We start from the raw sequence: 25780 nt of genomic DNA, 5'->3' as shown, positions 1-25780 counted from the left end.
CACACTCATCCATATAACTCAAACCCTAAATAAATCTGTCTTCTCTCTTCCTATAGACTTAAGGTTAGGCATTTCTGGAGACAGACAAGATGCAGTCTTTTGTCCCATCATTAGCTGGTCCTCTGCTGAGATTGTTTTCCTCACAGTATAACCACAGCCTCCCCTGGGTCCCAGGACAGTGAACTGACATCAGGCAGAAGTTTGCCTTGCAGACCTCCAGGCCACGTCACTGACCATGTGGGGTCCACTGGAAATGTGCCCGTGGGGAATGTGCTGTCTCAAAGCTGGCTTAGGGGAGTAAATGCTGATGGGACCTGTGCTGTATATTGCATATCACAAATCTTTCAAAAAGCACCTCCCACTTGAGCCTACTCCCCATCACCATAACAATCCACAACTCACAAACACAGCAGAGGGGAAGGAGTGTCTGGGTGGACTCAGAGGGCTTGTAAATGGTGCTTTTGCCACCATCCGCAAGGTCTTGTCATCCGTGGGACCCTTGGTGATCTTCTCTTCTTTGGGCTTCTATATGTCTCGTGGTATACAGCATCCACAAAATTTTTCAGAGGGATTTTGTGACCAAAAACATCACTTTGAACTTTACAAATCTTGTTTAAGTTCAAAAAAAATGGGAAATTTCATGTCTTAAGCCTCTTATCTGGGAATACTTAATTATATGCCAAATAAAAAAGGAGGACTATAACACCTTTTAGGCTAAAAAGAAATGTTGAACATTATGAAATAGTGAATTACCATTACACAACTGCCATGCAAAAAAAAAAAAAAAAAAATCCAGGCCAAGTGTGAAATAACTACTGACTGAATCTAGGCCTCTTGAGCTGAGGCCTCAGTATTAGTCACTTCTGTCCCCCTGTGTAGCTCCATCTTCACATTGTCTGCTGAAGCGAGAGCCAGGAGTTTCTCTGGGGCCTGCCACAGCAAAATGCAAGGGGATCCTGAATCCTGGCCCAGAATCATTGGGGAGATGTTGAGGAGACTCAGAGGGATCTGCAGAGGCCAGTGAAGGCCAAGACCAGGCCGAAGCAGCCAGGAAGTCCCACCTGAGAGGCCAGCCTAGAAGCTATGCTATCGTGGGAGTGGGAATTGATGATGTGCTGGTAAATTAGCCCTCTAGGAAAAACAAAACCAAAATAGCCCAGTTTAAAAGATTCATAGTGTTTGCTAATTTCTGTGGTGTAACTACTCCTAATGTAGTTGATTTCAAGCTATCAACATGTTACCCAACACAGATGTGAGAAAAGATGTGTGCAATTAGCTGTTGATGGCTGGGATGAACTGGCTCTAGAACCGTCACTGGGGGCAAGCAGTGATGAGGGATCCCACCCCCACAGAGGCCAGGGAGAATCCAAAAGCAGCAAAGGGATCTAGATGCCGTTCTGACACCTTCTTTCCCTGCCACTGTGACATTACATAAGTCATGGTTAAAAGAAGCCTACAGTTTCTTTGCATTCTGAGTTGAACTGAGAGTTAATCTGGGGCCCTCCTACATATGGGATGAAACCTAAGCTTATTTACATGGCATATAGGCTTGAATGATCTGCTTCTGCCTGAATTTCTGGATTCACTTATTATTCTTTGTCATGTTCATTTTCTCTTCTTGGACTAATATTCATCCCACTTTTTTTTTGTTTTTTTGCTTGCCTAAATTCTATGCATTTTTAAAAAATGGATGAACCCCAGTCTCACAGTTATGTAGTTGAAGGAAGTAGGAGTATTTTAATAGTCTTTTAAGACAATTGGGGGATATTCTTTGCTATTATGATAAAACAAATGGTAGCTTCTTAAAAGTTAGTTGCAGTATAAAATCTGAAACCACAATAAACAGAGTAACAAGCTCTGTTACATAAAACCCATTGGCCTGTCTTGTACTTTGAATTAGTCTTTTACCTATGTGCGATTTAGTGACATCTTGCACTGGTTCATATGCATTTAAAAAATTATTGTTTTTTTGTAGAAATGGGTCTTGTCATGTTGCCCAGGCTGGTCTTGAACTCTTAGACCCAAGCAATCCTCCCATTTTGGCCTTCTAAAGTGCTCAAATTATGGACATGAGCCATGATAAGCATTTTTAGAGTGAATTTAGGCATTAGAAAGCCTTCTCTGAATTTGCTAGAATTGAAGTGCTGTCTAATACAACTTTTTGCCATAACAAAACATCCCATATCTGTGTTGTTCTATATGGCAGCCATTAGGCACATGTGATTTTGAGAACTTCAAATGTGGCCAGCATGACTAAGGAGCTGAATTTTTAATTTTAACTAATTTAAATAGCCACATTGGTTAATAGCTAGCATAATGGATAGTGCAGCTCTGGAATGAGGTGGGTTCTTCTTTTCATGCTCATAAAATACGTTTTGCATTGCTCTAATTTTGTGTTTCTCTTAACATTTGCTCTTGTCTTTGCCTATTTCCCCACCAGATGGCGCCCACTTTGAGGGAAAGGAATGGGTTTGCAATTTGGTCGCCCTCCGTAAACGTCAGTTGAATGAATGATTAGTACTGGGGCTTCCAACACTGGCAACTGCCTCATGCACCAGTGGAGCCTCTGCTGGCTGACTAGGCCCTTACTTTTAGGCCACTGACTAGACCTGACTCTCCGCTAGACTAACTTCATTCCTAGAAAAGTTGAGTAAAATACAAAAATTATCTATTCGAAGGCATCAGAAAGCTACCCAAACAGCTAGGAATTAAGAAGGCACACATTTCTGGGAATGCACTTTCCACTTGCTCCATCTCTACTTAGACTGACATTTAAGGGTTTACTTGGGTCATGACTTAAGGTATCCATCTCTCCATTTCTGGACCCATATGTTGGTTTCCTTTGTCTGCTAGACTCAAGCTTCTATGTGCTGTGCTGGTCCCTACAATCATAGCTATACTATAAATTACCTATGTATTTGGCCTGAGTCTTGTCCTCTCTCAGTCTTTTCTAAGATGTCACCTCTTGAGAATTGGTTTTAACTCACTGGTTCATAAGGTATACACATTTTCTTTTATAGTCATTGTCATTATTCTCAATGTAGATTTGCCCATTCAAGAGGTCCCCCCAAGCCTTTTATTTATTTATCTATTTTGAGACAGGGTCTCGCTCTGTCATCCAGGCTGGAGTGCAGTGGCACGATCTCAGCTCACTGCAGCCTTGACCTCCCTGAGCTCAAGTGATCCTCCCACCTCAGGCTCCTGAGTATCTGGGATTACAGGTACCCACCACGATGCCTGGCTAATTTTTGTATTTTTTGTAGAGACGAGGTTTTGCTGTGTTGCCCAGGCTGGTCTTGAACTCCTGAGCTTACAGGTGTGTGTGAGCCACTACACCTGGCCACCCAAGCCCCTTAAAACTTGATTTTATAATTAATGTGTGCTGCTTTTGTACCCTGGTCATTTTACCTACTGTATTTAAAATAAGCCATGCAATTAGCTGAGTGGAAATGAACACACATTGTTCTTCTAAAAAATAAAAATAACTAGGTGTGGTGGCATGTGCCTGTAGTCCCAGCTATTCAGGAGGCTGAAATGGGAGGATCTCTTGAGCCTGAAGGGTCCTGGCTGCAGGGAGCCGAGATCACACCACTGTACCCCAGCCTGGGTGACAGAGTGAGACCCTGTCTCAAAAGAAGAGAGAAATATTTAATAAATATCCAAACCAAATATTAAATACCATCTTATGTAGATGATCATATAATTTTCTCCTTTATTTTATTCATATGGTAAAATCACATTGATTGATTTTTAAGTATAAATTAGCCTTTTGCTCCACTTTTGTTTTTTAAAAAATATTTTTTTAAATTAAATTTTATTTTAGTTTAGTTTTTGAGACAGGGTATCGCTTTGTTGCCCAGGCTGGAGTGCAGTGGTGTGATCTCGGCTCACTGCAGCCTCTGCCTCCTAGGCTCAAACCATCCTCCCACCTTAATGTCCTGAGTAGCTGGGACTACAGGCACCTACCACCATGCCTGGCTGATTTTTGTATTATTTGTAGAGACAGAGTATCGCTATGTTGCCCAGGCTAGTCTTGAACTCCTGGGCTCAAGTGATCCACCCACCTCAGCCTCCCAAATTATTGGGATTACAGGTGTCAGCCACCTAGCCTGGCCAGTCTTGTGTTCTTGGAATAAGCCCAATCTGGATGGGATATATAGCATATAGCCATATTTGATTGGCTTATATTTTGTTTCAGATTTTTGCATCTATGTTCATAAGAGAGAATGGCCTACAATTTTTCTTTTTTGCAGTATTATTATCTAGTTTGCTATCACGGTCAAGAAGACCCATAAATGCCGCAGATCCCCTTGCCCTTTGGGTGAGATAACTCTGAGGAAAAAGGTCTCCTCGATTTCCCCAGTGGACTCGAGCTCCAGTTACTCACAGTGGCAGTTTGTTTAAAAACCAGCTCTTTTTGGCTGTCTTCTCTTTCTTGTTTCTCTTCCTCACTTCCCTGCTAATGCTTCCTGAAATCACCTCCTTATGTTCAAATCCTTCCCTGGGGATCTACTTCAGGGGGAACTCAGAGTCAGGATCTTGAGCTCTTAATTCCTGGCTATTTTTGTAGTTTTCTGATGCTTTTAAACAAATGACTTTTGTATTTTATCCAACTTTTCTAGTTGTTCCTGGTAGAAGAGTTGGTTGGGTGTAATCTAGTCTATCATGGCTGAAACAGAAATTTAAACATACATCTAGCATAAAAAAAAGAAACACCATAGTATAATTTGGTAACTTTCCTAATAGTTGGATTCAGTCTTTAATATTTTATCAATTCTGATGTAAAGTAACCCTGATAAAATAGCTAGTCCTACTCTGTATGTATGTATGTATGTATGTATGTATGTATGTATGTGTTTATTATTTTTTTGAGACAGGGTCTTGCTCTGTCACCCAGGCTGGAGTGCAATGGTACAATCTCGGCTCACTGCAACCTCTGCCTCCTGGGTTCAAGCCATCCTCCCATCTCAGCCTCCTGAGTAGCTGGGACTACAGGCACATACCACCGTGCCTGGCTAATTTTTGTATTTTTTGTAGAGATGGGGTATTGCTGTGTTGCCCAGACCGGTGTTGAACTCTTGAGCTCAGGTGGTCTGCCCGTCTTGACTTCCCAAAGCTCTGGGATTACAGGCATGAGCCACCGCACGCAGCCTACCAGTCCTAATCGTTATAATTCACTCCAAAGGCTTATCTTGGAGTCAGGACTCTCCTGAAGAAGGAACACACTTTGGGACTTCAGGCCAGTTTGGGGCACCTCCACTTCTCCCAGCTGCCTGGATGCCTCATTTGCATGTGGCATTAGCCAAGCTAATAAAAGGTAAACCTAAGTGTATCCTCCTAGCCTCCTTACTGTCTTGGGAGGCTGCCACCTTCCCTGATTCCCCTGTATTCTCTTCAAAGCAGAAAGAGAGACTGCAGATGATCAACCCCACATTCACTCTGATGACAACAAAACCTCCTTTCTCCTGAACAAAATGAATCCAATTTCTACATAACCTAAAAAAGGAAACGTTTCTGTTCTCAGCCACTATTGCATCTTGAGTTTCTTACATATTGCTTCCATGTTCCTAAATTTAAATCATAGCATTTCATTTGTTTGAGTTGTCCCTAAATAATACACAACTTTTATAAACAGCTTTACTTAAAAGGGACATACCACTTTTTACAGAATATTTTTCAAAAACAGCTTTGAAATCACAGTCAGCATTTAAAGAAGAATGTTGTCCTATTCTTTTTTCTTATCTGTTTTCCCTTCTGTTTCCTTCCAGAACAATCCATTTCAAAAGCCATTAGATGGAGTTGGGCAGGTCAGTGACGAAAGGTAGGGTATCAGTGTCTGAACAAGTTCAGGTGGGGAGGCATGCAGGGAGGAAGACCAGGGCGGGGTGTTGGAGGCCATGCAGAGTGAGAAGGGCATGCACACGAGGGGATGATGGGGGCCTGGCACAGGTGTCAGATACCAAGCAAGGTGGGGTGCACATTCCTATGGTAGCCCAGCATGTGGTGTCAGAGGCCAGGTGGGGTGAGGAGGGCCTTAGATGAGGGGAATCAGCAGCCTGGTGCTGGGTGTGGGAGTCCGAATAGGGTGAGAGGGGCCTGCCTAGGGGAGGGCAACCTGGCAGGGGGGTGTCAGGGCCTACCAGGTGGGATATTACATATAGTAGTGCTCCAATATGTCAAGATATGGAGGAGAGTAGGAGCAAAGTTTCTCACTGTCACAGAAGGGAGTTAAAATATGGAAAGGGAGAAAACTGTTGAGCTCTCTATTGTTAGAGTTTGGAGTTGGAGATATTATTGTGAGTTCATAGTTTTCAATATACACAGATGGGTAGATATGGGAATCAATATAGATATGTGTGTGTGAGTATGTGTGTGTGTGTACATGTGTGTGTGTATGCGTGTGCATATGTATGCTCCCTAGCTTTGCCCCTTTTGAGGGCCTGGATGTAGTACACATCAACAGCAATGAGCAAATCTAGCACTGAGGTCTTGATTTTTAAGTACCATTCTCCACTAAAAGGATCCTGGACCCCTTGGAGAAGTGGCTGATACAGGGTTTGAGTAGGGAAGCACAGGATGAGCCTGAAATATCTTGTTGTGCCAAAGGATGCAGAAGCCAGCTTGATAGGAATGGATTAAAATCCACTGAATAAAATAGAACCATGATTCAATATGACGTAAATAAGTAAATGACTAACTTGAAAGATTGGTGAGGAACAGGATGTCTATATGTTCTCAAAGTACCTCCCTACAAAATATGTATTAATTACAGAGGGGAGAAGTATAAATTTACACTGGAGAAGTCTGGTGGATACCACCTTAATCAAGTGATAGAAGTTAACATCAACAATAATAGATTCTTATGGAATGCTTCGAGAAGATCCCAGCATCACTTCCATGATATTCCTGATAAAGATGACACAGAACCTGGATTTAATCACAGGGAAACATCAGACACACATGTTCTCTGTCTCTTTCTCTCTCTCTCTTTCACTCAGACACACATTGGGAAATGTGTTGTCATTGACTTCTTGTGATGTGCTAAAACTTTCCAATTCTAGAATCCAATCTTAGAGGAGGTTTGAAAAGATGAGGCTCCAAATATCTGTGATAATTATCTATGAAGATTACTTATAGAATGTGATTTAAAAAAATTTGCTGAGTGTAAAATGCATTCATGAAAGAAATGTTCAGACATTTATTTTTTCAAAAGTGAGACAAATGACAAAAGTATTGACTCCACTTGTAAGAAATTGAAAAGAGTCATGAGGGAAGGAAGTCAGTATCTGCCCAATATAAATTTTCATGATAACATGCAACATAATAAAGTGGCCCTAAAAATGCCAAACGATTTATTCGTACTCTGCACTGTCTGAACGAAACTCTCAAACTGGCTAGGATCTGTTAGGGAGAAGTGTGTAACTTTTCCTTTTTTTTTTTTTTTTAGGTTTTATTTTTTTTATTTTTATTTATTTATTTTTATTTATTTATTTATTTATTTTTTATTATTATTATACTTTAGGTTTTAGGGTACATGTGCACAATGTGCAGGTTTGTTACATATGTATCCATGTGCCATGTTGATTTCCTGCGCCCATTAACTCGCCATTTAGCATTAGGTATATCTCCTAATGCTGTCCCTCCCCTCACCGCCAACCCCACAACAGTCCCCGGAGTGTGATGTTCCCCTTCCTGTGTCCATGAGTTCTCATTGTTCAATTCCCACCTATGAGTGAGAACATGCAGTGTTTGGTTTTCTGTCCTTGTGATAGTTTACTGAGAATGATGTTTTCCAGTTTCATCCATGACCCTACAAAGGACATGAACTCATCATTTTTTATGGCTGCATAGTATTCCATGGTGTATATGTGCCACATTTTCTTAATCCAGTCTATTGTTGTTGGACATTTGGGTTGGTTCCAACTCTTTGCTATTGTGAATAGTGCTGCAATAAACATACGTGTGCATGTGTCTTTATAGCAGCATGATTTATAGTCCTTTCGGTATATACCCAGTAATGGATGGCTGGGTCAAATGGTATTTCTAGTTCTAGATCCCTGAGGAATCGCCACACTGACTTCCACAATGGTTGAGCTAGTTTACAGTCCCACCAACAGTGTAAAAGTGTTCCTATTTCTCCACATCCTCTCCAGCTTGGTAGACTCTCTCGGACCTCTTTCACTAATCAGACATCATGAATCTGAATCGGTGGCTGAAAATAAGTTCCTTGTTTTGTAGAATTCCTTGATAGACCATTGTTACCTGAAAACACTTTTTTTTCCCCCTCTGGGCTTCTGAGACGCCCACTCTCCTGACTTCTTTCCTTTTTCATTGGTCACTAGGTCTTCATTTATTTTGCTGACGTCTCCTCCCTGAGCTGACCGTTAAAAGCAGAAACGCTCTAGGGCTCCATCCTCCTTCTGCTCTGTCCGTGCCCTCCTGCTAGGTGAGTTCTCTAGTTCTTGGCTTTATATTCCATTGATGTGCTCATGACATTCACATTTTGATTGCCAGCCTAGGTCTCGCCTCTGGTCTCTAAACTCATATATCCACATTTTGAAGTAACGTCTCCACTGGGGTGTCTAATAGGAATAGCAAACTTAGCATGACAAATATAGAATTGTTGATTTCCCTTTCACCCCATACCCGTATTCTTCCTCCACAAAGCCTTCCTCATTTGAGTTAGAAGTACCAACATCTATTACTTCTAGTTTGGTAGCTCTGGCTAAAAACTTTGGAGTCCTTTTTGATTTTTCTTTTTTTTTTCCCCCTTAAAATCCACAGTCAATCCATCAGTAAGTGTTATCATCTTTGCCTTTAAGAAAGAGCCTAAAGGCGACCATTTTTCTCTCTTTCCACTGCTGCAAACCTGGCTCGAGACACCTGGATGATTGCAACAGCCTCCTGTTTGGTCTTCTGGCCTCTACTCTTTCTTCTACACAATACCCGGAGTAATCTTTTTGAAGCATAGGTTTGGGAAAGATCACACCTCTCCTTAAAACACCCTGTGGCTTCTTTCCCATAGCAACCAGAATAAAACGCTTTTCAAACTGTTTTTAAAAATTGCATTTATTTATTCTTTTTAAAGACAGGATCTCACTCTGTTGCCCAATCTAGAGTGCAGCTATAATAGCTCACTGCAGCTTTGAACTCTTGAGTTCAAGCGATCCTCCACCTCTGCCTTCTGGGACTACAGGTGTGTGCCATGACACCCAGCCCAACTATCACAGCCTACACGGGCAACATAATCTGGCCGTTAACAGCTTCTTGAATCTCATCTTTTCTACTCTCTTCTTTATTTGTGCATGTGTGTGTGTGTGTGTGTGTGTATGTATGCATTTTTTTTTTTTTTTTTTGAGATAGGGTCTTACTTTCTTGTACAGGCTGGAGTGCAGCAGCATGATCACAGCTTACTGCAGCCTCAACATCCCCAGGCTCAGGTGAGCCTCCCACCCCAGCTTTTGTATTTTTTTGTGGAGACAGAGTTTCACCATGTTACCCAGGCTGGTCTTGAACTCCTGGGCTCAAGTGATCTGCCTGTCTTGGCCTCCCAGTGTTCTGGGATTACAGGTGTGAGCCACCGCACCTGGCTTTCCACTCTCTTCTTGTTCACTTGGCTTGTATTAGTTTTTTTTTGTTTTTTTTTTTTTGTTTTTTTTTTTGAGACGGAGTCTTGCTCTGTAGCCCAGGCTGGAGTGCAGTGGCACGATCTTGGCTTACTGCAAGCTCCGCCTCCTGGGTTCAAGCGATTCTCCTGCCTCAGCCTCCCGAGTAGCTGGGACTATAGGTGCCCGCCATCATGCCTGGCTTATTTTTTGTATTTTTGGTAGAGATAGGGTTTCACTGTGTTAGCCAGGATGGTCTCGATCTCCTGACCTCATGATCTGCCTGCCTCGGCCTCCCAAAGTGTTGGGATTACAGGCGTGAGCCACTGTGCCCGGCCAAGCTTCTATTAGTTTTATATTGCTGCTGCAACAAATTACCACCAACAATAGTGGCCTAAACAATATAAATCTATTCTCTTGCAGTTCTGGAAGTAAAGAGTCCCAAAATTAAGGTGCTGGTAGGTTTCTGTTGTTGCTGGAGGCTCTAGATGGGAATCTGTTTCTTTGCCTTTTCCAGCTTTCAAAGACCATCTGTAGTTTGTGGCTTGTGATCTCATCTTCTGTCTTCAAAGCCAGCAGGGGTGACATCTTCCATTCTCTCTCTCTGATTCTCCTGCCTCCGTCTTATGAGGACCCCTGTGATTAATCATACTGGGTCCAGCAGATAATTCAGGATAATTTTCTTATCTCAAGATCCTTAATCACGTCTGCAAAGTTCCTTTTGCCATAAAAGTAACATGTTCACAGTTCTCAGGGATTAGGACACGGACATCTTTGGGGCAGGACATTATTCAGCCTACTCCACTGCTGTACCCCCACTGACCTTCTTTCTGTTCTCAGTGACATCAGATTTATTCCCACCTCAGAACCTTTGCCCTAAGCATTCATTCTGCTTAGAATGGCCTTCTCCCAAGGCACTGGGGAGCTGACTCCAGCTCGAATACCTCTCCTCTGAGAGGTCTTCCATGAACATCCTGGGCAAGGAAGATTCTCCCCCTACCCCACATTCTCATACTACTTTATATTATGTTCTTCATAGCTCTATTTATTCCTAAAAATATCTGATTTATTGTTAGAGGGGAACATTCTCCCCACTCCCCTAATTTCCATGAGGAGGGCATTTTCCTCAACATTTTCGACATTTTGTTCCACTTAATTCTCCTCCCTAGAGCAGGTTATCTGAGTAGTGAGTTTGAGGAGTGTCTCAGTCTGCTTTATGTTGCTATAACAGAATACCACAAACTGGGTAGCTTATATTCAAAAAAGTAATTTATTTCTCACAGTTCTAGGGGCTGGGAAGTCCAATGTCAAGGTGCCAACATCTGGTGAAGACCTCCTTGCTGCATCAACCCATGGTGGAAAGTGGAAGGGCAAGAGAGCATAAGAGCACAAAAGATCAAACTTGCAGCTTCTAGACTTTATAATTGGCATTAATCCATTCATTAGGGTGGAGCCCTCATGACCTAAACCCCTCCCATTAAGCCCCTCTTCCCAACGCTGTTACTTTAAGTTTCCAACACATGATTTTTGGAGAACACATTGAAGCCATAGCAAGAAGGAACTGGATATGAGTAGCAAAGTTCTTTTTGCTGCCTTCTCTTTCAGGATCTGCCTGCCTACAGAGAACACTTGTTCCCAATTGTTTTCAGTCATATATATAAGTAGGAGAGGTCTAGTCATGTGGGGAGAACTGCCTGCGGTGATTCTGAATCTTCTACGACTGGGTTGATGAGTCTGCCCAATTTAGGGGAGCTGGGAGTTGAAAGCTCACATGGCCCCCACACCTAAAGTCAGACTGCCAGATTCTCCATATCGGCCTTGTCAGTTATGAGGGTAATATTTTGGTCTCCTACACGGACTCTTTTGTCTTAATTCCTAATTGGTGCAGAACTTGGGCAGGGAAATGTGAATCTATTTGTTGGTGTTTCCCTCAAGTCTCCCAACATTTATATACTTAATTTTTGACGTTTCCTTTGCCCTTTGAATGTGAGTCCTTGAAGGAAGAAAGAGTATTGGCCATTTTCTCTGCCTAGGCTATCCCCACAGCCAAGGATAATGTTTGGCACAAAGAATGTATTCAATAAATATTTATTTAATACATAAATTTTATGTCAAAATACAATAGCTGCTGAAGTTTTGGTTGTGAATTCATTGGAGACTTACTGTGCTATAGGTCAAATTAACCATAAGGGCAAAGGCAATCTTTTGTCTGAAATTGCCCCTCTTAACCTGTAACTTATTTAAAGGAATATTACTGATATGGTTTGGCTGTGTTCCCACCCAAATCTCATCTTGAATTGTAGTTCTCATGATTATGTCATGGAAGAGACCCGGTGGGAGGTAATAAAATCATGGGGTTGGTTATCCCCATGCTGTTCTCATGATAGTGAGTGAGTTCTCAGGAGATCTGATGGTTTTCTAAGGAGCTTCCCCACTTTTGCTCAGCACTTCTCCTTGCTGCCACCATGTAAAGAAAGACGTGTTTGCTTCCCTTTCTGTCATGATTGTAAGTTTCCTGAGGACTCCCCAGCCATGCTGAACTGTGAGTCAGTTAAACCTCTTTCCTTTATAAATTATCCATTGGGGTTATCTCTATTATTAGCAGTGTGAGAATGAACTAATACAGTTGCATTTTTTTTTTTTTTTTGAGATGGAGTCTCGCTCTGACACCCAGGCTGGAGAGCAGTGGCACGATCTCGGCTCACTACAACCTTTGCCTCCGGGGTTCAAGCAATTCTCCTGCTTCAGCCTTCTGAGTAGCTGGGACTACAGGCGTGTGCCACCACGCCTGGCTAGTTTTTTATTTTTAGTAGAGACAGGGTTTCGCCATGTTGGCCGGGCTGGTTTCAAACTTCTGACCTCAAGTGATCCACCCACCTTGGCCCAAAAGTGCTGGCATTACAGGCATGAGCCACAGTGCCTGGCCCCAGGAATATTACTTTTTATGGAGTATAGTTTAAAAACAAGCATTTAGACATTATTAACTCTTTTTTAAAAAGCAGGATGTAAAATGATTTTCTTTCCCACACAACTCATGTTAACTTGACAGCTTTCACAATTAGCATTAACATTGTAATTTACTTGTTAAGCCTAAAATGAGTCAGTATTTAAGATTTCTATCACTAAAGCACCTAGAATGTAAAATAGTACATTTGATATTTCAAGATCTTCAGATATTTGACAACCAACTATTTAGTAAACATTTATCATGCAACTACTTTGTGCAATACATCGTGCTGAACATGGGCTTATGAGATGGGTAATACACACCCTCAAGCAACAAGCTATTGGGAGACAGAGTCATGAAATCATATTAGGGCTTACTATTTGCCTAACACTATTCTAAAGATTTTCATTTATTAACACATTTAATACTCACAACCTGGTAAGTTAGCTGCTATATAATTTTCCTCATTTTATTGTGCATCTTGTGAGCTAGGCACTGATTGCCCTTTGTTCTAGTCTATCATTTCAAGACATCTGTGTAGCAAAACAGCCTGTCTTGAAAGATATATTGTCTCCCTTTGGGGCAAACAACAGTTCCTCTAAGCTCAGACTTTCTTTCCAGTAACCACACTGCATGTGTGGGTGCCATCTGGCCCTTTTTGCATTACCCTGTGGAAGTTAGGGTGCAGGGAACCACAGCAAAATGTACTGATACTCTGGTTACTGCAGTTGTTGTCAGTAACAAACCGTTCTTTGCTTCTAGACCAGGAGTTTTCTGTCTTCTGCCAGCATCCATGAAACAGTGGCAGACTAACTTCTAGTTAGTAGGATAACATTGCAAACACTTGGCAGTGCTTGATGCTCACAAAAGAGGAAATTGAAACACAAAAAGTTTCCCAACTTTTTCACAGTCACTTGGCCTATAAGTGCTAGAGATGGGATCTAAACTCTTATAGCTCGGGGAAATTGATGAGTTCAATTTCAGGCATATGAAGTTTTAATGATCTTAGGTCATTGACTTGGTGATGTATCCAGTATGGGTTTGATTACATAGTGAGGAATCCAGGACATAGATTTGATTTACATCTGGAAACCATTTAGGTAGAGGTTGATGCTGAGATAATAAAGTGAGGATAGAAAGTGTAGATTTCCCTTTCTGGGACTTGGCTATGGTGAGACACAGATAAGTTGGATGCTAGAGGAGGACTTAGGGAAGCAGCAATTTTTTTTTTTGAGATGGGATCTCACTCTGTTGCCCAGGCTGGACTGCAATGGTGCAATCACTACAGCCTCAACCTCCTGGGCTCAAGTGAGCCTCCCACCTCACAAGTAGCTGGGACTAGAGGTGCACTCCACCATGCCCAGCTAATTTTTAAATTGTTTTTGTAGAGATGAGGTATCACTACATTGTCATACAATCACTTGAGCCCAGTGGTCTCGAATTTCTGGGCTTAAGTGATCCTCCTACCTTGGCCTCCCAAAGTGTTGGGATCACAGGTATGAGCCACCACACCCAGCCACAGCAGCCATTTATTTATGAATTTTTAATTTGGGATAGACCTGAACATTTAAATATTGTTGGGAGAGAACAACTAACAAGAAAGAGGTTGAGGGTAGAGAAGAGAGAGAGGGGAAATTAATGGAGTGAAACTCCTGAGAAAATAAGTGATGGGAACCAAGTCATACCTTTTCCATGGACGTGAGGGAAGAGGAATAAGGTGCTGATATGTGTGTAGATGTGAGGATGGTATAAAAGGTTGAGGGAGTCAGTGGGCTCGATGGCTCATGCCTGTAATCCCAGCACTTTGGGAGGCCGAGGCAGGTGGATCACGAGGTCAGGAGATTGAGACCATCCTGGTTAACACGGTGAAACCCCATCTCTACCAAAAATACAAAACCAAAAAATTAGCCGGGTATGGTGGTGGGTGCCTGTTGCCCCAGCTACTTGGGAGGCTGAAGTGGGAGAATGGCGTGAACCCGGGAGGCAGAGCTTGCAGTGAGCCAAGACTGCACCACTGCACAACTTCAGCCTGGGCAACAGAGTGAGACTCTGTCTCAGAAAAAAAAAAAAAAAAAAGAAAAAAAAAGTTGAGGGAGTCTTTCTCTAAAATAGGCTAGGTCATTGTTAAGAGAAATAAAGGAGGTGTTGGAGTTGGGGGCTTCAGAACAGCTGGGGTTAGAAACAGGTGTAGGGGGAATAGGAGATGGAGCTGTTTGCAGACCATGAACTCTCTGTGTCTGACACAATGCCTTGCATGGAGTAGGTGCTCAGTAAAATGAATTGAATTAATGAGTATTGTATTAGTCCATTTTCATACTGCTATGGAGAAATACCTGAGACTGGGTGATTTATAAAGAAAGAGAGGTTTAATGGAATCACAGTTTCACATGACTGGGGAGGCCTCACAATCATGGTGGAAGGTGAAGGAGGAGCAAAGGCATGTCTTACATGGTGGCAGACAAGAGAGCATGTGCAGGCTTTATAAAACCATCAGATCTCATGAGACTTAGTTATTATCCCAAGAACAGCATGGGAAAAACCAACCCCCATGATTCAATTACCTCCCACTGGGTCCCTCCCATGACACCTGGGGATTATGGGAGCTACAGCTCAAGATGAGATTTGGGTGGGGACACAGCCAAACCATATCAAATAGGGACATGTGGAAGGATTCGTGGATAGCACTAAGATGTCACTGAAGGTTGGAGACTACCTTTCTGCAAAGGCCAGTTTCTGAGATGTTCAGTTAGATGGTGTCATGGGCAGGAAGCAGTATCATACTTGGTCACTACTTGTTATCCAGTCCAACTGCAGAGAGATGGCAGGACAATTTATCCTAGAAAACAGGCAGGGCCAAAGCAGCAATCAGCTGGGATGGGGGAAGGAGTAGCACAGCTTACGAGCTCTACTTTGATCACTATGGAAACCAAGAGTTTGAAGCTTGGCCATACTTGAATTCTAATCACATCATAGAGTGAACAAGAACTGTTTCAATCATGATGTAATCTGAGAATAAATTCACCAACATGACCTCATTGCAAATAGGGTCAGTTTTTATTTTTAACATGTTTATGAAATTGAGGTTCAGGCTTCCAATAGAATGAGATAAAGGGACAGAGGTCAATAAAGAGGGTGAGAAAAATAGCTCAAAACGAGCCATAGGGCATTCCATTTTAAAAGAAATGTGTTTGTGGCTAGCCAGAAAATGGTCATTTAAAATGTAAATATGGAACAGTTATAAGAGAAATGTTTAAATAACTTTCCATTACTTGACAGTGTTTTTAATTTGGCTACATCTGACATGAGCAGGTGAGGGAGAAAGCCAGCCCATAATTCTAAAACCAAATTAAAACAGCTCTTGAGGCATCTGAAGATTTTGATCTTAGAGAGTAATTGGTTTTTGTTTCAGCTTACCAAGTCAGCAGGCAGGGTAAAAAGAAAAAAAAAATAACTGACAGCAGCAAAGCATTAGCCAGCCCTTCAAGTGGTGGGTCTTGGTTTCCATAAGTGCAGTTTAGGAAAAAACTCTTCCAACCTTCTGCCTCTGAACTGATTGGCGCTGTACAATTTAAATGTACACAACCCCCCACCCACGTGTATTTGGCTGGTGTCCAGGGATACCATGGCTCATGGTCCTGACATACAGTGAAGGGCACAGCATGATAGGACATCCCAAGAGAGCTGTGTATAGGACCCTAGTGCATGCCATTTTCCTTAACTATCCTTTAATTGGTCTTGATGTTTTTGAACTCTGCCATTTATTTCAACATTAAATTATAGGCTTTTAAAATCAAACCATTATGTCTGGTGATCCAGAGGTTTCCTATTCCTCACCTGCCACTGCTTGGGAAAGTCATCTGAGGAAATGTAATGGGATGACTGGGGAAACCCCTTTTCGAGGCTAATTATTCAGGCACACTCTGTATTGCATTTTATTTTTAACTTACTAATGCTAGCTTTTTTCTTTCCGAGGCAACTTTGGTCCACTCAATTTCCCTGACTGTCCAAAACGCAAATTGCAATTTACTTATTTTTTCCTTATTTCCTGGGAAACTGTAACCCTTATGTCCAGCCCCATTTTCTCTTTTTTTATTTTTTGCAGAGCAGGGATTAAGTATGATTGCTGTGAGATGACATTGCAAGAGCAGGCAGGATACATTTTCTTTTTTTTTTTTTTTTGAGACGGAGTCTCGCTCTGTTGCCCAGGCTGCAGTGCAGTGGTGCGATTTCGGCTCACTGCAAGCTCCGCCTCCCGGGTTTACGCCGTTCTCCTGCCTCAGCCTCCCGAGTAGCTGGGACTACAGGCGCCTGCCACTGCGCCTGGCTAATTTTTTGTATTTTTAGTAGAGACGGGGTTTCACCGTGTTAGCCAGGATGGTCTCGATCACCTGACCTCGTGATCCGCCCGCCTCGGCCTCCCAAAGTGCTGGGATTACAGGCGTGAGCCACCGCACCCGGCCCTGGATACATTTTCAAGTGGCCCAACCTTTGGAGGTGAATGCTGTTGGGAGAGGTGGCTTCTACTCCAGGAGGGCAACAAAAGCTTCTTGACTCATCTTCCTGCCTGGCCCCTCTCCAGTCTATTCTCAGTGCAGCGGGCAAGATGATTCTGCTGAGATACCAATGGATCACGTAAGTCCTTTACCCCAAACCCCCCATGGTTTCCATCTCAGTACAATAACTTGCAGGCACCACCCAACCTGTCCTCCCCTACCTCTCTGACCTCATCTCTTACCACGCCCTCCCCTCTTTCCACTTCCACTCAGGAATTCCTTATTACGTTCCTTAAACACACCAGGCATGTTCCTGCCCCCGACATGGTCCTTGCTGATTCTGTAACAGTGAAACAGCCAAAGAACTAACTAACAAAGCCCTTTTTTTGTTGTTTTTATTTTTTGAGACAGTCCTGCTCTATTGCCCAGGCTGGAATGCAGTGGCACTATCTCGGCTCACTGCAGCCTCACCTCCTGGGTTCAAGCGATTCTCCTGCCTCAGCCTCCTAAGTAGCTGGGATTACAGGTGCCCACCACCACGCTCAGCTAATTTTTGTAGTTTTAGTAGAGATGGGGTTTCACCATGTTGGCCACACTGGTCTTAAACTCCTGACCTCCAGTGATCTGCCCGCCTCGGCCTCCCAAAGTGCTGGGATTACAGGCATGAGCCACCATGTCTGGCAACGAAGCCCTTTAGTTAGCTGCACAGTTTAGTTTAAGGAGCTATTCCTGCATATACGCTAGGATAATTTTAGAGCACTGAGGTAATATGCAAAAACAGTAATCATGTAGTTTTAAAAACTAATTCTGGGATGAAAGGGGAAGTATGTAAACAACTATGTTTTGTTAAAGATTTATAGGAGCAATTGTGACCTGACCAAGGACAAGGAAATTCTCAGACACACGCTGGTGCCCAGATGTCTCGGCTGTGGATCAGCCCTGCGGTCATTGATCCCAGCCTCTCTCTCTTCTCCCTGCCCTTAACATAAAAAGAGCCTGAAATTTGTACTGACTTAAGATGGTACCTTAGGATGCCAATCTACTGTCTTCTTGGTTTGCTATTATTTAAGAAACCTTAAGTTATTTGAGGGAAGGGATAGGATTTCCAAACTCTCATACAACTTAGTTCTGGTTACACAGTAGACACTTAAAAATACATGAAATAATGAAGTAAATTTATTTTAAAAACGTAACAAAAGCTGTAAATTATAGGAATCCTATGGTGAATTACCTTACCAAGTGATAATTATTTTCTGTTTGGATTTTGGTCCAGGTCTAGGTGGTCTACACCAGTGGTTTTTAAACTTGGGTGTGGGTCAGAATCACTCCAGGAATTTGGTAAATAGATGGAGGCCAGGGCCCTATCCTACTTGAATGAGCCCTGGGGTCTGCATTCTTTATTGGTGCTCCAGGTGGTTCTGATACAGGGGCCCATACATTAGGCTTTCTTAAAATGTGTTCACCTGTAGGTAATTCTTTGCAAGTCCCAGAGATGAAGATACCTACAAGCATGAGAACTGGGAAGGAGCTCCATGGCTGTGAGGAAGGAAGGGATTTCTTGGGATTCTCTTAGTTGAGTTTATTTTTCTCCCCATTTCTTTAGCTTGTATGTGGGAACTCCATCACAAAACTGCTTTTTCACTTTTTCTTCATTCTCCTTGCCCCCCCCCCACCCCAGGTGTTCTCACTGTTACCCTTTCCACAAATGGAAACACAAATAGCCACAATCACCCTAAAAGAGAAACAAAGAAGAGTAAAATGGGTTTTTAAAGTATGCCTCCATTTTTGTACACTTGAAAAATAGGCCATACATAGTCTTTCTTATATAATTAAGAACTCCATTAGTACCATTAGCACATTATAAGCAGTGACTTGGAACAAAGTAGGTGTATCATATTCCTTCCTCAAATAAAGGAAATAACTGTAACAGCCCCAAAAGATGCCTTCGATTGAATAGGATCAACTTGGTTTTATTCTTTGCAGAAGTGATTTCTCTATATTGGGAGGCACTTTGTTGATTCATTCAATATTTATTAAGCACTTTCTGTATTCCAAGCAACAATAAATGAAATAAATTATTTCATTTATTAAGTTCTATTATTAGCAGTCTATTAGCAATCTTGCGTTTGGGTACTTGGTTCCTATTGGCTCAGGCCTATGGTAAATGTGTTAATTATTTTCTCTTTTAATAATTCTCTGTTTTTATAGTAGGAAGTGGAAAAAAAAATTCCCAGGAGATTACACCCTTTGAGGGACACACAGTTTCCCCTCCTAGGGGCTGCCTGGCTCTTTGGTAAGCCCCAGTCTTGGTCTCCAAGCTCTGTCCCACTTCCTGTCTAACTCACAAAGAAGCTGGAAGACAGGATTTCTCCAGGGCAGCTTCTGCTGTTCTGTGCTTTTGTGGGGAGTTAATGTATAGATCAATCATACTCTTTCTTTCTTTCTTTTTTTTTTTTTTGAAACAAAGAGTCTTGCCGTGTTACCCAGCCTGGAGTGCAGTGGCTTGATAACGGTTCACTGCAGCCTCCATCTCCTGGGCTCAAGTGATTCTTGAGCCTCAGCCTCCCGAGTAGCTGGGGCCACAGGAGTGCACCACCACACCCGGCTAATTTTTTAATTTTTTATAGAGACGGGGTTTCACCATGTTGCTCAGGCTCGTCTCAAACTCCTGACCTCAAGTGATCCACCTATCTTAGCCTCCCAAAGTGCTGAAATTACAGGCGTAGATAAACAATATTTTGTTGCACCAATTTACTCATAACTCTTTTAGAGACTGGTGGGTTTCAGTTGTGGTTTTCACTCCCTTCTTAGACATGATCAACACATATTTTCTGATTCAACACACATCATTCATTCATTGCAGTACAGTGGTTAAGCATGTGGGTTTTAGTGCACCAAATAAAACATTTAAAACGTTAAAAATAGACTGCTCTCAGCTGGGCACGGTGACTCATGCCTGTAATCCCAGCACTTTGGGTGGCTGAGGTGGATGGATCACTTGAGCTCAGGAGTTCGAGACCAGCCTGGGCAACAAAGTGAGACCCTTGTCTCTACAAAAAATAAAATAATTAGCCTGGCATGGTGGCATGAGCCCGTAGTCCCAGCTACTTGGGAGGCTGAGACAGGAAGATCACTTGAGACAAGGAGATCGAGGCTGCAGCGAGCTATGATTGCGCCACTGCACTCCAACCTGGACCATACAGTGAGAAGCTGTATCTAAAAAACAAAACAAAACAAAGCCAAACAAAAGATTGTTCCAGCAGCTGGTTAGTCTGGGAAGCCCACAGAAGTGTGGCAGTGGAGCTTATGAATGCATTGGAGAGCTATAGGGATTGGGGAGTTTACAAGTTGAATTGTGTCCCCCAGGAGATTCGTTGAAGTCTTTTTTCTTTTTTTGTTTATTTCATTTTATTTATTTATTTATTTATTTATTTATTTATTTATTTATTTATTTTTCCTTTTACAAACCCTTGTGTCAAGGGCTGAGTTTCAGTAGATCTCAGCAGGTAGATGCTCTGCTACGTACGAAACCCCCACCCAGAAGCAGGTGGGCTACGAATGGTTTAGCGTCAGGTTCCCCACGTGAGGGTCGAGGGTGCAGCTGCCTTTCCGGCAGCACCCCGTTTCCCAGGACGTGGGGCTCTCTGCGCTGCACCCCTGTCCCGGCCATGTGAGGACAGAATAACAGCCATGTGCGGACAGAGGCAAACATTCTGCTGCCACAAGCCAAGGAAGGCCAGGAGGCTGCCAGAAACTGGAAGAGACTAGAAAGGGCTTTCCACGAGAGGCTTTAGGAGGAGCGCGACCCTGCTGACGCCTTGGATGAGAGCTGGGAAAGAGCCTGGTGGCTGTAGCCAGACTTCTAGCCCCAAGTACTGGGGCAGAAGAAATTTCTGTTGTTCTAAGCCAAGTTTGTGGTACTTTGTTATGGCAGTCACAAGAAACTAGGGGATTTAGTTCTTTAGAACCTGAGATGTAAAGGTAGCTTTCCTTGAAAGGGATATTATTTATACTTATTTCAAAGTTTGTATTAAAAACATTTGCAGTCTGGGCATAGTGGCTCAAGCCTGTAATTCTAGCACTTTGGGAGGCTGAGGCAGGCAGATTGCTGGAGTGCCGGAGTTCAAGACCAGCCTGGGCAACGTGGCGAAACCCCATCTCTAAAAATTACAAAAATTCACAGGGTGTGGTGACAGGCACCTGTAGTCTCAGTTACTCAGTAGGTTTAGGTGGGAGGATCACCTGAGCCCGGGAGGTTGAGGCTACAGTGAGCTGTGATTGTGCCACTGTACTCTGGCCTTGGTGACAGAGTGGGACCCTATCTCAAAAACCATTTTGCAGAATAGGGAAACACTGATAGAAGATTTACAAAGCACAGTGGACAGTGGACATGGTTCAATTCTGGAATGGTCTAGTCAAAGAGGAAGACCTATGAAACCACGTGAGAAAAGAACACTGGGTAACATTCACTGAAGGCTGAAGCGAATATTGAGGAGATGGTCTACACTATCCCAAGTGATTTACATGAAAGAATTTATTTAACCCTTTTAAACAATCCTTAGTTATGTATTATTATTATCTCCATGTTACAGATGAAGAAATAAGTTATGGAGAGGTTAAGCAACTTGCTGAAGGTTACTGTTAATAAGTAATAGGATGGGGATTTAAAACCAGGCAGTCTGGTTCCAGAGCTTCTGCTCCAAACCACGCCAGTGCTGGAGTCCTTTACCTGCACTTCAGTGTGGGGAGAGGGCAAAACATCTCCCGCAGCGCCCTCCCCTTCCACTCCACTCATACCTGCAGTTGCTCTTTCCACAGCCACTGCCCTCAAACACTCTCTCTGCAAACATTCCCTGGTGCCATCTCTTCTTTTTCTTTTTGCTCAACTGATTTTTAAAAAATTGAGATAAAATTCACAAAACCTAAAATTAACCATTTTAAAGTGAAAAATTCAGTGTCAATACATTCTTAATATTGTAGAGCCATCACCTCTATCTAGTTCTGAAACATTTTATTCTCCCCAAATACAACCCCATGCCCATTAAGCAGTTACTCCTCATTCTCCCCTCCCTGAGCCCCTGGCAACCACCAATTTGCTGCCTATCTCTTTGGATTTAACTATTCTGGACATTTCCTATAAATGGAACCATACGATATGTGGCCTTTTGTGTCTTGTTTCTTTCAAGCAGCTTAATGTTTTTGAGGCTTATCCAGCATGTATCGATACTTCCTTCCTTTGGATGACTGAATAATATTCCACGGTATGTAAAATACCACAATTTGTTTATCCACTCATCTGTCGATGGGCTTTTGGGTTGTTTCTTGTTTTTGGCTATCATGGATAGCGCTGCTATAAACATGTGTGTACAAGTGTTTGTTTGACTCCGTTTCCAGTTCTTTTCAGTATTTATGTGGGTATGGAATTGCTAAGTCATGCATTATTTTTCTGCTTAATTTTTGACCTGGCGACTCTTGTGTTTCACATCTTTCCATACTGATTCCTTATCACACACACAGAAAAAACCCTGCTTGGACAGTGGGGAAGCTGAAGGGCCTGAAGCAGGCCAAGGAGTAGAATCAGGGTCAAAAAAAGGCTGCAACACACCCACATTAATCATCATTTACTTCACCTGTCACACTTAGTATGCGTGACTATTCTCAAGTTTGGGAATTAGGCCAAGTGTTTGCTCCTTAATACTGAATTGTAGAACTTTCAAGCTAGAAGAGACTGCAGAGATTTCCCAGTTTGGTGAGTTTTCAAACTTTCCTTGGCAGACTTCTCTCAGGCCTCTGGGGGAGGGCCCTGGGGTCCTCTCATCTTCCATTCTTTCCACCCCTTAACCATATTCTGGTTTTTATGTTTTACATTTTGGGTTTCTGGGTAAGATTTCACATGAAGAGCAGAGGAATGATATTTTAAAACCTATTTTTCTCTTTTCTTTTTCTAGGCAGGGTCTCACCCTGTTGCCTAGGCTGGAGTGCAGAGGCATGATCACAGCTCACTGCAGCCTCAACCTCCCCAGGCTCAGGTGATCCTCCTACATCAGCTCCTGAGTAACTGGGCCTACAGGTGTGTGCCACCATGCCTGGCTAATTTTTGTATTTTTTTGTAGAGATGGGGTTTCACTATGTTTTCGAGGGTGGTCTCGAACTCCTGGGCTCAAGTGATCTGTTCGCCTCGGCCTCCCAAATTGCTAGGATTACAGGTGTGAGCCACCAAGCTGCCACCGGCCTAAATCTAATTTGTTGTTGTTCCTGGAACTTCCTTATACCCCTGGTTCCTTTATGCATTCAGTGAGCATGGCATTCTGTGTTCACTGCCTTAGAGAAAGGTGACAGAGAAAACAGAGGGACAAAGAAAGAAGAGTATTCTTGGGTTCTGTGTTTCAGAAGCTCAGGCTTCAGAAAGAGCAGATTCCTGTGTGCAGACTAGAGATTTGGGAAGTGAGGAAGGGCAAGGGACTCTCAGAGCTGGAGGAGAGGCCAAGATGGAGAGGAAGAGAATAGGGAGGGAGGTCAGAGGGGCTGGGATGAGGGACCAGACTCCAGCAGGTGCAGAGTTGGCACCTAGAGGGTGTGATGCTCTGCTGGCTCAGCAGCCATTGATGAATGGCTCACCTTTGCAGGCTGTCAAAAGAAGCCAAGACTCCCTTGCAGTGAGCGCTGCATCCACCATAAGGAGGAGGTTGGTTAGCAGATTTCTTGTTGCTGTCTGGTGAGGACTTCCTCGTAGACAGCCATCTGCTGCATGCCCTAGCATGAGGACCTCCGAATCTGTATCCTAATACTTTTCTCCTTCTTTTGACATATGCAGCCAGTGGCCTACTCAATTTCCATGCGCCTCATTTCCCTTGCTTGTTATAGCTCCAATTTGCTTCAGGATGGCGTTGGGCCCATCAGCAATTCAAGGTCACGTGGATAGTCTGGCCAATGACATGTGAATGAAAGGTTTATATCTTCCACTCCATGAGGTTCCAGGAAAGCTACTGTTTTCCCAGGAAAATTGGGCAGACTCAGTGGGTGTGAGCCCTTTGACTTCTCCTTTCTCCTCCTTCCTGCCTGAAATGGTGACATGATGCCTAAAGATGCCCCAGCCATCTTATGACCACTTGCAAAGATGACAGTGGGGAGGTAGCAGGAGCCTGTTCTGTGAACAGCCCCATTAGGGCTGGCTTACCCAGTACTTGGTTTCCTGGTTACATAAGAGAAATAAACCCCTCACTTAATCCACTATTTTTGCTTCTGAAACATGTACCTGAGCACAATTATGAAGGCCCCATGACTTTTCTTCTTCTTTTTTTTTTTTTTTTTTGATACAGCATCTTGCTCTTGTCGCCCAGGCTGGAGTGCAATGGCACGATCTGAACTCACTGCAACCTCTGCCTCCTGGGTTCAAGCGATTCTCCTGCCTCAGCCTCCCAAGTAGCCAGGTTTACAGGTGCCCACCACCATTTCTGTGTGTGTGTGTGTATTTATATATATATATATATATATATATTTTTTTTTTTTTTTTTTTTAGTAGAGACAGGGTTTCACCCCGTTGCCCAGGTGATCTTCAACTATTGACCTCAGGTGATCTGCCTGCCTTGGCCTCCCAAAGTGCTGGGATTATAGGCATGAGCCACCGCACCTGGCCCCATGACTCTTTTTTTTTCTTTTTCAAAAATTATTATTATTATACTTTAAGTTTTAGGGTACATGTGCACAACGTGCAGGTTTGTCACATATGTATACGTGTGCCATGTTGGTGTGCTGCACCCATCAATTCGTCATTTAGCATTAGGTATATCTCCCAATGCTATCGACTCTTACTTTGTGTAGACAACCTGCATTGGAATGTCTGTCCTGCACTTATGAGCTCCGCCCACGTGATTTTTTGGGGGCCTAGCCTCTAGAGACCTGGAGAGGTGGTGTAGAATGAAAGGCAAAACATTATAAACTTGAGTGAAGCCAAATGTAATCTGTTTACCATCTCCTTAGAGCCAGGACATTGGTGGAATATACCCCTTCTGTTACAGAAGAAGGGGTTCACTTGAAAAGGTAAAATCCTCTACTGTAGTCCAACCCTCTCTCTGAGGTCGAGAAGTACAGAGTGACTTGCTCACGGTCCCACAGGTAATTGGTGGCTAACGTGATGGGAGAGCAGGTATCTCCCCACCTATGCCCCCCTGGCTTTCTTCATGACCATGGTGGTTCAAGTGTTGAGCTTCTGCATATTTTGTTTTCTGCTAAGACGATTAGCTGAGTATCTGGCATGTCAAATTAGTGAAATCTGAGGGCTTTTGAATGAGAATAAACAAGGCTTAAACAAATCAAATAATTGACAAGAAATCCAGATGGCAATTAAGAGGATGAATCCTGGTGTTCCTAAATGACAAATAGGTCTCTTAATCTTAACTATTAATTATGAAATTAAATGTAACAGTCTCATAGGTTTTCATATTGTCCTGATTTATTAATCACCAGTGTACTTAAGGGAAGTGACAGACATAAATTAACCATATGTAAATTACTATATTCATGAGCAGATGCAAGAATAGAAAAGGGACTGTTCACGTAAGGGTACCGGGTTGTAGGTGATAGAGCTCTCCCGCTGAGGGCAGTGTTGGTCCCATGTGACTCTGCTTCTAAGAAAGGGTGTTCTGCTCTGGAAGTCTAGAGCAGAAGTCAGGGTGCTTTTCCATGAAGCACAGTTTATGGAGAACTGATTGGGAAAACCAGGAAAGCTTTGAGAC

The 25780-nt window shown here is 42.9% G+C and overlaps 1 long non-coding RNA gene across 2 annotated transcripts in view; it reads left to right on the top strand.

The window, feature by feature from the left end:
* The window catches only part of LOC134737124 (uncharacterized), a 59858-nt gene that overhangs the window by 27558 nt on the left and 6520 nt on the right, over positions 1 to 25780 (top strand). Inside the window, exons 5-10 of one of the 2 annotated variants that reach the window (XR_010121716.1) lie at positions 5769 to 5821; positions 8343 to 8446; positions 16897 to 17184; positions 22235 to 22306; positions 22994 to 23115; positions 24365 to 24483. This is a non-coding gene — a long non-coding RNA (uncharacterized lncRNA). The remainder of the gene's footprint in view (positions 1 to 5768; positions 5822 to 8342; positions 8447 to 16896; positions 17185 to 22234; positions 22307 to 22993; positions 23116 to 24364; positions 24484 to 25780) is intronic. The other variant, XR_010121715.1, reaches the window with a different exon arrangement.

This window comes from Symphalangus syndactylus, chromosome 7 (assembly GCF_028878055.3).
Source record: "Symphalangus syndactylus isolate Jambi chromosome 7, NHGRI_mSymSyn1-v2.1_pri, whole genome shotgun sequence".
Classification (NCBI taxonomy): Eukaryota; Metazoa; Chordata; class Mammalia; order Primates; family Hylobatidae; genus Symphalangus; species Symphalangus syndactylus.
Note: the sequence above shows the minus strand (reverse complement) of the source record. Positions and strands in the feature narration are given on the sequence as shown.